This window comes from Ochotona princeps, chromosome 2 (genome assembly GCF_030435755.1).
Source record: "Ochotona princeps isolate mOchPri1 chromosome 2, mOchPri1.hap1, whole genome shotgun sequence".
NCBI lineage: Eukaryota > Metazoa > Chordata > Mammalia > Lagomorpha > Ochotonidae > Ochotona > Ochotona princeps.
Window position 1 is genome coordinate 155,724,198 of NC_080833.1, and position 11,832 is coordinate 155,736,029.

Genomic DNA, 11,832 nt, shown 5'->3' on the forward strand with positions numbered 1-11,832 from the left:
AGGCGAGGTGGCGCGGCACGGCTGGAGAGCTCAGGTGCAAGTGAAGGGGAGGGGCCACGGCATGGCTGGAGACCCTGGCCTCGGCTGCTAGGGGGTTTCCAGCAGTGTAGGCGAGCCTCGCCGGGGGAGGGGGGTGGGGGTCTCCAGCAGGAGCGGTGACCCTCGCCTTGGCTGCCAGGGGTCTGCAGGAGCTGCGGCTAGGGGATGGGATTGGGCGTGGCTTGGCTGGAGTGCCCAGGCACAAGTGAAGAGGAGGGTCCACGGCATGGCTGGAGACCCTGGACTCGGCTGCTAGGGGGTCTCCAGCAGTGGAGGCAACCCTCCACGCGGACCCCGGGGGTCTCCTGCAGCTGAGGCAACCCATGCCATGGCTGCCTGGGGGTCTCCAGGAGCAGCAGCGGCGACCCTTGCCTCTGCTCCCGTGTATATCCAGCAGCATCGGCAACCCTCGCCTCGGCTTCCGTGGGTATCCAGCAGCACAGAGACTCTCGCCAGGGCTCCCAGGGGCCTCCAGTAGCCGCGGTTCCTGGAGGGGAGGGGGCGCGGCGCGGCTGGCGACCCTCACCCTGCCGCGAGGGGATCTCCAGCAGCAGCGGCTACCGTCACTTCGCCTGCTGGGGTCTCCAGCCGCGAGGCGAGGCGAGTTGAAGAGGTGCGGTGCAGCTGGAAAGGCCAGGTGCAAGGGAAGGGATGGGGACCTGGCACAGCGGAAGACACTCGCCACGGCTTCCGGTGGTCTCCAGCAGCAGCGAGCCTCGCTGCTGCTGCTGCCAGTGGTCTCCAGCAGCGGCGGCGAGCTGAAGAGATGGGGCGCAGCACGGCTTGTAAGGCCTGGAGCAAGGGAAGTGGAGGGAGGGCGGCATGGCTTGAGACCCTCCCAGCACTGCAAAGGGAACTCCAGCAGCAGCAGAGACCTGCTCCACTGCACGGGGGAGGGTCTCCATCACCGTCTGCGACCCTCGCCTCGGCTGGTAGGGATCTCCAACAGTGGCGGCGACCCTCGCCTTGGCTGCCAGGGGTCTGCAGGAGCTGCGGCTAGGGGAGGGGAGGGGGCGCGTCACGGCTACTGGAGAGTGCAGGCACAAGGGTAGTGGAGGCGGAGCAGCATGCCTACAGCCCTTAGCTGTGCAACAACGGGATCTCCAGGGGAATTGGCGACCTTGGCCTCAGATCCTGGGGATCTCCAGCCGCAGCGGCGACCCTCGCCTTGGTGCTGGGAGTCTCCAGCAGCCGCGGTGACCCTCGCCTTGGCTGCCTAAGGTCTGCAGGAGCTGCGGCTAGGGGAGGGGATTGGGCGTGGCATGGCAGCAGTGCCCAGGCACAAGTGAAGTGGAGGAGCCACGGCATGGCTGGAGACCCTGGCCTTGGCTGATAGAGTGTCTAGCAGTGGAGGCGACCCTCGCCCGGGGGTGTTGGGGATCTCCAGCAGCAGTGGAGGCGACCCTCGCCGGGGGGGGGGTGGGGGTCTCCAGCAGCCGCGGTGAACATTGTCTTGGCTGCGGGGGGTCTCCAGCAGCTGCGACTAGGGGAGGGGAGGGGAGGGGAGGGGCAAGGCTGGAGTGCCCAGGCACAAGTGAAGGGGAGGGGCCACGGCATGGCTGGAGACCCTGGCCTTGGCTGATAGGGGGTCTCCAGCAGTGGAGGCGACCCATGCCATGGCTGCCTGGGGGTCTCCAGGAGCAGCAGCGCCGACCCTCGCCTCTGCTCCCGTGGGTATCCAGCAGCAGCGGCAACCCTCGCCTCGGCTTCCGTGGGTATCCAGCAGCACAGAGACTCTCGCCAGGGCTCCCAGGGGCCTCCAGCAGCCGCGGTTCCCGGAGGGGAAGGGGCGCAGCGCGGCTGGCGACCCTCACCCTGCCGCGAGGGGATCTCCAGCAGCAGCGGCTACCCTCACTTCGCCTGCTGGGGGTCTCCAGCCGCGAGGCGAGGCGAGTTGAAGAGGTGCGGTGCAGCTGGAAAGCCCAGGTGCAAGGGAAGGGGAGGGGCCCTGGCACAGCGGAAGACACTCGCCACGGCTTCCGGTGGTCTCCAGCAGCAGCGAGCCTCGCTGCTGCTGCTGCCAGTGGTCTCCAGCAGCGGCGGCGAGCTGAAGAGATGGGGCGCAGCACGGCTTGTAAGGCCTGGAGCAAGGGAAGGGGAGGGAGGGCGGCATGGCTTGTGACCCTCCCAGCACTGCAAAGGGAACTCCAGCAGCAGCAGCAGATACCTGCTCCGCTGCACCGGGGGTGAGTGTGTCTCCATCACCGTCTGCGCCCCTCGCCTCGGATGGTAGGGATCTCCAACAGTGGCGGCGACCCTCGCCTCGGCTTGCAGGGGTCTGCAGCTGCAGAGACGGGAGGGGGGGGGCGCGGCACGGCTGGAGAGTCCAGGCACAAGGGTAGCGGAGGCGGAGCAGCATGCCTACAGCCCATAGCTGCGCCACAAGGGGATCTCCAGGGGAATTGGCGATCTTGGCCTCGGATGCTGGGGGTCTCCAGCCGCGGCGGCGACCCTCTCCTTGGCGCTGGGAGTCTCCAGCAGCCGCGGTGAACATCGCCTTGGCTGCCTAAGGTCTCCAGCAGCTGCGACTAGGGGAGGGGAGGGGAGGGGCAAGGCTGGAGTGCCCAGGCACAAGTGAAGGGGAGGGGTCACGGCATGGCTGGAGCCCCTGGCCTCCGCTGCTAGGGGGTTTCCAGCAGTGGAGGCGACCCTCGCCGCGGGAGGGGGGTGGGGGTCTCCAGCAGGAGCGGCGACCCTCGCCTTGGCTGCCAGGGGTCTGCAGGAGCTGCGGCTAGGGGATGGGATTGGGCGTGGCTTGGCGGGAGTGCCCAGGCACAAGTGAAGAGGAGGGTCCAGGGCATGGCTGGAGACACTGGTCTTGGCTGATAGGGGGTCTGAGCAGTGGAGGCGACCCTCGCCGGGGGGGGTTGTGGGTCTCCAGCAGGAGCGACGACCCTCACCCGGGGTGGGGTGTTGGGGTCTCCAGCAGCCGCGGTGAACATCGTCTTGGCTGCCGGGGATCTGCAGGAGCTGCGGCTAGGGGAGGGGATTGGGCGTGGCATGGCAGGAGTGCCCAGGCACAAGTGAAGTGGAGGGTCCACGGCATGGCTGGAGACCCTGGCCTTGGCTGATAGAGGGTCTAGCAGTGGAGGCGACCCTCGCTGGGGGGGTTGGGGTCTCCAGCAGCCGCGGTGAACATCGTCTTGGCTGCCGGGGGTCTCCAGCAGCTGCGACTAGGGGAGGGGAGGGGAGGGGCACGGCTGGAGTGCCCAGGCACAAGTGAAGGGGAGGGGCCACGGCATGGCTGGAGACTCTGGCCTTGGCTGATAGGGGGTCTCCAGCAGTGGAGGCGACCCTCCACGCGGACCCCGGGGGTCTACAGCAGCTGAGGCAACCCATGCCATGGCTGCCTGGGGGTCTCCAGGAGCAGCAGTGGCGACCCTCGCCTCTGCTCCCGTGTGTATCCAGCAGCAGCCGCAACCCTCGCCTCGGCTTCCGTGGGTATCCAGCAGCACAGAGACTCTCGCCAGGGCTCCCAGGGGCCTCCAGCAGCCGCGGTTCCCGGAGGGGAGGGGGCGCGGCGCGGCTGGCGACCCTCACCCTGCCGCGAGGGGATCTCCAGCAGCAGCGGCTACCCTCACTTCGCCTACTGGGGGTCTCCAGCCGCGAGGCGAGGCGAGTTGAAGAGGTGCGGTGCAGCTGGAAAGCCCAGATGCAAGGGAAGGGAAGGGGCCCTGGCACAGCGGAAGACACTCGCCACGGCTTCCGGTGGTCTCCAGCAGCGGCGGCGAGCTGAAGAGATGGGGCGCAGCACGGCTTGTAAGGCCTGGAGCAAGGGAAGGGGAGGGAGGGCGGCATGGCTTGTGACCCTCCCAGCACTGCAAAGGGAACTCCAGCAGCAGCAGCAGATACCTGCTCCGCTGCACCGGGGGTGAGTGTGTCTCCATCACCGTCTGCGCCCCTCGCCTGGGCTGGTAGGGATCTCCAACAGTGGCGGCGACCCTCGCCTCGGCTTGCAGGGGTCTGCAGCTGCAGAGACTGGAGGGGGGGGGCGCGGCACGGCAGGAGAGTCCAGGCACAAGGGTAGTGGAGATGGAGCAGCATGCCTACAGCCCATAGCTGCGCCACAAGGGGATCTCCAGGGGAATTGGCGATCTTGGCCTCGGATGCTGGGGGTCTCCAGCCGCGGCGGCGACCCTCTCCTTGGCGCTGGGAGTCTCCAGCAGCCGCGGTGAACATCGCCTTGGCTGCCTAAGGTCTCCAGCAGCTGCGACTAGGGGAGGGGAGGGGAGGGGCAAGGCTGGAGTGCCCAGGCACAAGTGAAGGGGAGGGATCACGGCATGGCTGGAGCCCCTGGCCTCCGCTGCTAGGGGGTTTCCAGCAGTGGAGGCGACCCTCGCCGGGGGAGGGGGGTGGGGGTCTCCAGCAGGAGCGGCGACCCTCGCCTTGGCTGCCAGGGGTCTGCAGGAGCTGCGGCTAGGGGATGGGATTGGGCGTGGCTTGGCGGGAGTGCCCAGGCACAAGTGAAGAGGAGGGTCCAGGGCATGGCTGGAGACACTGGTCTTGGCTGATAGGGGGTCTCAGCAGTGGAGGCGACCCTCGCCGGGGGGGGTTGTGGGTCTCCAGCAGGAGCGACGACCCTCACCCGGGGTGGGGTGTTGGGGTCTCCAGCAGCCGCGGTGAACATCGTCTTGGCTGCCGGGGGTCTCCAGCAGCTGCGACTAGGGGAGGGGAGGGGAGGGGCACGGCTGGAGTGCCCAGGCACAAGTGAAGGGGAGGGGCCACGGCATGGCTGGAGACCCTGGCCTTGGCTGATAGGGGGTCTCCAGCAGTGGAGGCGACCCTCGACGTGGACCCCGGGGGTCTCCTGCAGCTGAGGCGACCCAGGCCACGGCTGCCTGCGGATTTCCATCAGCAGCAGCAACTCTTGCCTCAGGTGCTGGGGGTCACCAGCCGAAGCAGCGAACCTCGCTTCGGCTGCCAGGGGTCTCCAGCAGCTGTGGCTAGGGGAGGCGAGGTGGCGCGGCACGGCTGGAGAGCTCAGGTGCAAGTGAAGGGGAGGGGCCACGGCATGGCTGGAGACCCTGGCCTCGGCTGCTAGGGGGTTTCCAGCAGTGTAGGCGAGCCTCGCCGGGGGAGGGGGGTGGGGGTCTCCAGCAGGAGCGGTGACCCTCGCCTTGGCTGCCAGGGGTCTGCAGGAGCTGCGGCTAGGGGATGGGATTGGGCGTGGCTTGGCTGGAGTGCCCAGGCACAAGTGAAGAGGAGGGTCCACGGCATGGCTGGAGACCCTGGACTCGGCTGCTAGGGGGTCTCCAGCAGTGGAGGCAACCCTCCACGCGGACCCCGGGGGTCTCCTGCAGCTGAGGCAACCCATGCCATGGCTGCCTGGGGGTCTCCAGGAGCAGCAGCGGCGACCCTTGCCTCTGCTCCCGTGTGTATCCAGCAGCATCGGCAACCCTCGCCTCGGCTTCCGTGGGTATCCAGCAGCACAGAGACTCTCGCCAGGGCTCCCAGGGGCCTCCAGTAGCCGCGGTTCCTGGAGGGGAGGGGGCGCGGCGCGGCTGGCGACCCTCACCCTGCCGCGAGGGGATCTCCAGCAGCAGCGGCTACCCTCACTTCGCCTGCTGGGGTCTCCAGCCGCGAGGCGAGGCGAGTTGAAGAGGTGCGGTGCAGCTGGAAAGGCCAGGTGCAAGGGAAGGGATGGGGACCTGGCACAGCGGAAGACACTCGCCACGGCTTCCGGTGGTCTCCAGCAGCAGCGAGCCTCGCTGCTGCTGCTGCCAGTGGTCTCCAGCAGCGGCGGCGAGCTGAAGAGATGGGGCGCAGCACGGCTTGTAAGGCCTGGAGCAAGGGAAGGGGAGGGAGGGCGGCATGGCTTGTGACCCTCCCAGCACTGCAAAGGGAACTCCAGCAGCAGCAGCAGATACCTGCTCCGCTGCACCGGGGGTGAGTGTGTCTCCATCACCGTCTGCGCCCCTCGCCTCGGATGGTAGGGATCTCCAACAGTGGCGGCGACCCTCGCCTCGGCTTGCAGGGGTCTGCAGCTGCAGAGACTGGAGGGGGGGGCGCGGCACGGCTGGAGAGTCCAGGCACAAGGGTAGTGGAGATGGAGCAGCATGCCTACAGCCCATAGCTGCGCCACAAGGGGATCTCCAGGGGAATTGGCGATCTTGGCCTCGGATGCTGGGGGTCTCCAGCCGCGGCGGCGACCCTCGCCTTGGCGCTGGGAGTCTCCAGCAGCCGCGGTGAACATCGCCTTGGCTGCCTAAGGTCTCCAGCAGCTGCGACTAGGGGAGGGGAGGGGAGGGGCAAGGCTGGAGTGCCCAGGCACAAGTGAAGGGGAGGGGTCACGGCATGGCTGGAGCCCCTGGCCTCCGCTGATAGGGGGTTTCCAGCAGTGGAGGCGACCCTCGCCGGGGGAGGGGGGTGGGGGTCTCCAGCAGGAGCGGCGACCCTCGCCTTGGCTGCCAGGGGTCTGCAGGAGCTGCGGCTAGGGGATGGGATTGGGCGTGGCTTGGCGGGAGTGCCCAGGCACAAGTGAAGAGGAGGGTCCAGGGCATGGCTGGAGACCCTGGTCTTGGCTGATAGGGGGTCTCAGCAGTGGAGGCGACCCTCGCCGGGGGGGGTTGTGGGTCTCCAGCAGGAGCGACGACCCTCACCCGGGGTGGGGTGTTGGGGTCTCCAGCAGCCGCGGTGAACATCGTCTTGGCTGCCGGGGGTCTCCAGCAGCTGCGACTAGGGGAGGGGAGGGGAGGGGCACGGCTGGAGTGCCCAGGCACAAGTGAAGGGGAGGGGCCACGGCATGGCTGGAGACCCTGGCCTTGGCTGATAGGGGGTCTCCAGCAGTGGAGGTGACCCTCGACGTGGACCCCGGGGGTCTCCTGCAGCTGAGACGACCCAGGCCACGGCTGCCTGCGGATTTCCATCAGCAGCAGCAACTCTTGCCTCAGGTGCTGGGGGTCACCAGCCGAAGCAGCGAACCTCGCTTCGGCTGCCAGGGGTCTCCAGCAGCTGTGGCTAGGGGAGGCGAGGTGGCGCGGCACGGCTGGAGAGCTCAGGTGCAAGTGAAGGGGAGGGGCCACGGCATGGCTGGAGACCCTGGCCTCGGCTGCTAGGGGGTTTCCAGCAGTGTAGGCGAGCCTCGCCGGGGGAGGGGGGTGGGGGTCTCCAGCAGGAGCGGTGACCCTCGCCTTGGCTGCCAGGGGTCTGCAGGAGCTGCGGCTAGGGGATGGGATTGGGCGTGGCTTGGCTGGAGTGCCCAGGCACAAGTGAAGAGGAGGGTCCACGGCATGGCTGGAGACCCTGGACTCGGCTGCTAGGGGGTCTCCAGCAGTGGAGGCAACCCTCCACGCGGACCCCGGGGGTCTCCTGCAGCTGAGGCAACCCATGCCATGGCTGCCTGGGGGTCTCCAGGAGCAGCAGCGGCGACCCTTGCCTCTGCTCCCGTGTATATCCAGCAGCATCGGCAACCCTCGCCTCGGCTTCCGTGGGTATCCAGCAGCACAGAGACTCTCGCCAGGGCTCCCAGGGACCTCCAGTAGCCGCGGTTCCTGGAGGGGAGGGGGCGCGGCGCGGCTGGCGACCCTCACCCTGCCGCGAGGGGATCTCCAGCAGCAGCGGCTACCGTCACTTCGCCTGCTGGGGTCTCCAGCCGCGAGGCGAGGCGAGTTGAAGAGGTGCGGTGCAGCTGGAAAGGCCAGGTGCAAGGGAAGGGATGGGGACCTGGCACAGCGGAAGACACTCGCCACGGCTTCCGGTGGTCTCCAGCAGCAGCGAGCCTCGCTGCTGCTGCTGCCAGTGGTCTCCAGCAGCGGCGGCGAGCTGAAGAGATGGGGCGCAGCACGGCTTGTAAGGCCTGGAGCAAGGGAAGTGGAGGGAGGGCGGCATGGCTTGAGACCCTCCCAGCACTGCAAAGGGAACTCCAGCAGCAGCAGAGACCTGCTCCACTGCACGGGGGAGGGTCTCCATCACCGTCTGCGACCCTCGCCTCGGCTGGTAGGGATCTCCAACAGTGGCGGCGACCCTCGCCTTGGCTGCCAGGGGTCTGCAGGAGCTGCGGCTAGGGGAGGGGAGGGGGCGCGTCACGGCTACTGGAGAGTGCAGGCACAAGGGTAGTGGAGGCGGAGCAGCATGCCTACAGCCCTTAGCTGTGCAACAACGGGATCTCCAGGGGAATTGGCGACCTTGGCCTCAGATCCTGGGGATCTCCAGCCGCAGCGGCGACCCTCGCCTTGGTGCTGGGAGTCTCCAGCAGCCGCGGTGACCCTCGCCTTGGCTGCCTAAGGTCTGCAGGAGCTGCGGCTAGGGGAGGGGATTGGGCGTGGCATGGCAGCAGTGCCCAGGCACAAGTGAAGTGGAGGAGCCACGGCATGGCTGGAGACCCTGGCCTTGGCTGATAGAGTGTCTAGCAGTGGAGGCGACCCTCGCCCGGGGGTGTTGGGGATCTCCAGCAGCAGTGGAGGCGACCCTCGCCGGGGGGGGGTGGGGGTCTCCAGCAGCCGCGGTGAACATTGTCTTGGCTGCGGGGGGTCTCCAGCAGCTGCGACTAGGGGAGGGGAGGGGAGGGGAGGGGCAAGGCTGGAGTGCCCAGGCACAAGTGAAGGGGAGGGGCCACGGCATGGCTGGAGACCCTGGCCTTGGCTGATAGGGGGTCTCCAGCAGTGGAGGCGACCCATGCCATGGCTGCCTGGGGGTCTCCAGGAGCAGCAGCGCCGACCCTCGCCTCTGCTCCCGTGGGTATCCAGCAGCAGCGGCAACCCTCGCCTCGGCTTCCGTGGGTATCCAGCAGCACAGAGACTCTCGCCAGGGCTCCCAGGGGCCTCCAGCAGCCGCGGTTCCCGGAGGGGAAGGGGCGCGGCGCGGCTGGCGACCCTCACCCTGCCGCGAGGGGATCTCCAGCAGCAGCGGCTACCCTCACTTCGCCTGCTGGGGGTCTCCAGCCGCGAGGCGAGGCGAGTTGAAGAGGTGCGGTGCAGCTGGAAAGCCCAGGTGCAAGGGAAGGGGAGGGGCCCTGGCACAGCGGAAGACACTCGCCACGGCTTCCGGTGGTCTCCAGCAGCGGCGGCGAGCTGAAGAGATGGGGCGCAGCACGGCTTGTAAGGCCTGGAGCAAGGGAAGGGGAGGGAGGGCGGCATGGCTTGAGACCCTCCCAGCACTGCAAAGGGAACTCCAGCAGCAGCAGAGACCTGCACCGCTGCATCGGGGGTGGGGGGGTCTCCATCACCGTCTGCGCCCCTCGCCTCGGCTGGTAGGGATCTCCAACAGTGGCGGCGACCCTCGCCTCGGCTTGCAGGGGTCTGCAGCTGCAGAGACGGGGGGGGGGGGCGCGGCACGGCAGGAGAGTCCAGGCACAAGGGTAGTGGAGGCGGAGCAGCATGCCTACAGCCCATAGCTGCGCCACAAGGGGATCTCCAGGGGAATTGGCGATCTTGGCCTCGGATGCTGGGGGTCTCCAGCCGCGGCGGCGACCCTCGCCTTGGCGCTGGGAGTCTCCAGCAGCCGCGGTGAACATCGCCTTGGCTGCCTAAGGTCTCCAGCAGCTGCGACTAGGGGAGGGGAGGGGAGGGGCACGGCTGGAGTGCCCAGGCACAAGTGAAGGGGAGGGGTCACGGCATGGCTGGAGCCCCTGGCCTCCGCTGCTAGGGGGTTTCCAGCAGTGGAGGCGACCCTCGCCGGGGGAGGGGGGTGGGGGTCTCCAGCAGGAGCGGCGACCCTCGCCTTGGCTGCCAGGGGTCTGCAGGAGCTGCGCCTAGGGGATGGGATTGGGCGTGGCTTGGCTGGAGTGCCCAGGCACAAGTGAAGAGGAGGGTCCACGGCATGGCTGGAGACCCTGGTCTTGGCTGATAGGGGGTCTGAGCAGTGGAGGCGACCCTCGCCGGGGGGGGGTTGGGGGTCTCCAGCAGGAGCGACGACCCTCGCCCGGGGGGGGGGTTGGGGTCTCCAGCAGCCGCGGTGAACATCGTCTTGGCTGCCAGGGGTCTCCAGCAGCTGCGACTAGGGGAGGGGAGGGGAGGGGCACGGCTGGAGTGCCCAGGCACAAGTGAAGGGGAGGGGCCACGGCATGGCTGGAGACCCTGGTCTTGGCTGATAGGGGGTCTCCAGCAGTGGAGGCGACCCTCCACGCGGACCCCGGGGGTCTCCTGCAGCTGAGGCAACCCATGCCATGGCTGCCTGGGGGTCTCCAGGAGCAGCAGCGGCGACCCTCGCCTCTGCTCCCGTGTGTATCCAGCAGCAGCCGCAACCCTCGCCTCGGCTTCCGTGGGTATCCAGCAGCACAGAGACTCTCGCCAGGGCTCCCAGGGGCCTCCAGCAGCCGCGGGTCCCGGAGGGGAGGGGGCGCGGCGCGGCTGGCGACCCTCACCCTGCCGCGAGGGGATCTCCAGCAGCAGTGGCTACCCTCACTTCGCCTGCTGGGGGTCTCCAGCCGCGAGGCGAGGCGAGTTGAAGAGGTGCGGTGCAGCTGGAAAGCCCAGGTGCAAGGGAAGGGAAGGGGCCCTGGCACAGCGGAAGACACTCGCCACGGCTTCCGGTGGTCTCCAGCAGCGGCGGCGAGCTGAAGAGATGGGGCGCAGCACGGCTTGTAAGGCCTGGAGCAAGGGAAGGGGAGGGAGGGCGGCATGGCTTGAGACCCTCCCAGCACTGCAAAGGGAACTCCAGCAGCAGCAGAGACCTGCACCGCTGTACCGGGGGTGAGTGTGTCTCCATCACCGTCTGCGCCCCTCGCCTGGGCTGGTAGGGATCTCCAACAGTGGCGGCGACCCTCGCCTCGGCTTGCAGGGGTCTGCAGCTGCAGAGACGGGAGGGGGGGCGCGGCACGGCTGGAGAGTCCAGGCACAAGGGTAGTGGAGGCGGAGCAGCATGCCTACAGCCCATAGCTGCGCCACAAGGGGATCTCCAGGGGAATTGGCGATCTTGGCCTGGGATGCTGGTGGTCTCCAGCCGCGGCGGCGACCCTCGCCTTGGCGCTGGGAGTCTCCAGCAGCCGCGGTGAACATCGCCTTGGCTGCCTAAGGTCTCCAGCAGCTGCGACTAGGGGAGGGGAGGGGAGGGGCACGGCTGGAGTGCCCAGGCACAAGTGAAGGGGAGGGGCCACGGCATGGCTGGAGACCCTGGTCTTGGCTGATAGGGGGTCTCCAGCAGTGGAGGCGACCCTCGACGTGGATCCCGGGGGTCTCCTGCAGCTGAGGCGACCCAGGCCACGGCTGCCTGCGGATTTCCATCAGCAGCAGAAACTCTCGCCTCAGGTGCTGGGGGTCACCAGCCGAAGCAGCGAACCTCGCTTCGGTGGTCTCCAGCAGCGGCGGCGAGCTGAAGAGATGGGGCGCAGCACCGCTTGTAAGGCCTGGAGCAAGGGAAGGGGAGGGAGGGCGGCATGGCTTGAGACCCTCCCAGCACTGCAAAGGGAACTCCAGCAGCAGCAGAGACCTGCTCCACTGCACGGGGGAGGGTCTCCATCACCGTCTGCGACCCTCGCCTCGGCTGGTAGGGATCTCCAACAGTGGCGGCGACCCTCGCCTTGGCTGCCAGGGGTCTGCAGGAGCTGCGGCTAGGGGAGAGGAGGGGGAGCGGCACGGCTACTGGAGAGTGCAGGCACAAGGGTAGTGGAGGCGGAGCAGCATTCCTACAGCCCTTAGCTGTGCCACAACGGGATCTCCAGGGGAATTGGCGACCCGCGCCTTGGTGCTGGGAGTCTCCAGCAGCCGCGGTGATCCTCGCCTTGGCTGCCGGGGGTCTGCAGGAGCTGCGGCTAGGGGAGGGGATTGGGCGTGGCATGGCAGCAGTGCCCAGGCACAAGTGAAGTGGAGGGGCCACGGCATGGCTGGAGACCCTGGCCTTGGCTGATAGAGGGTCTAG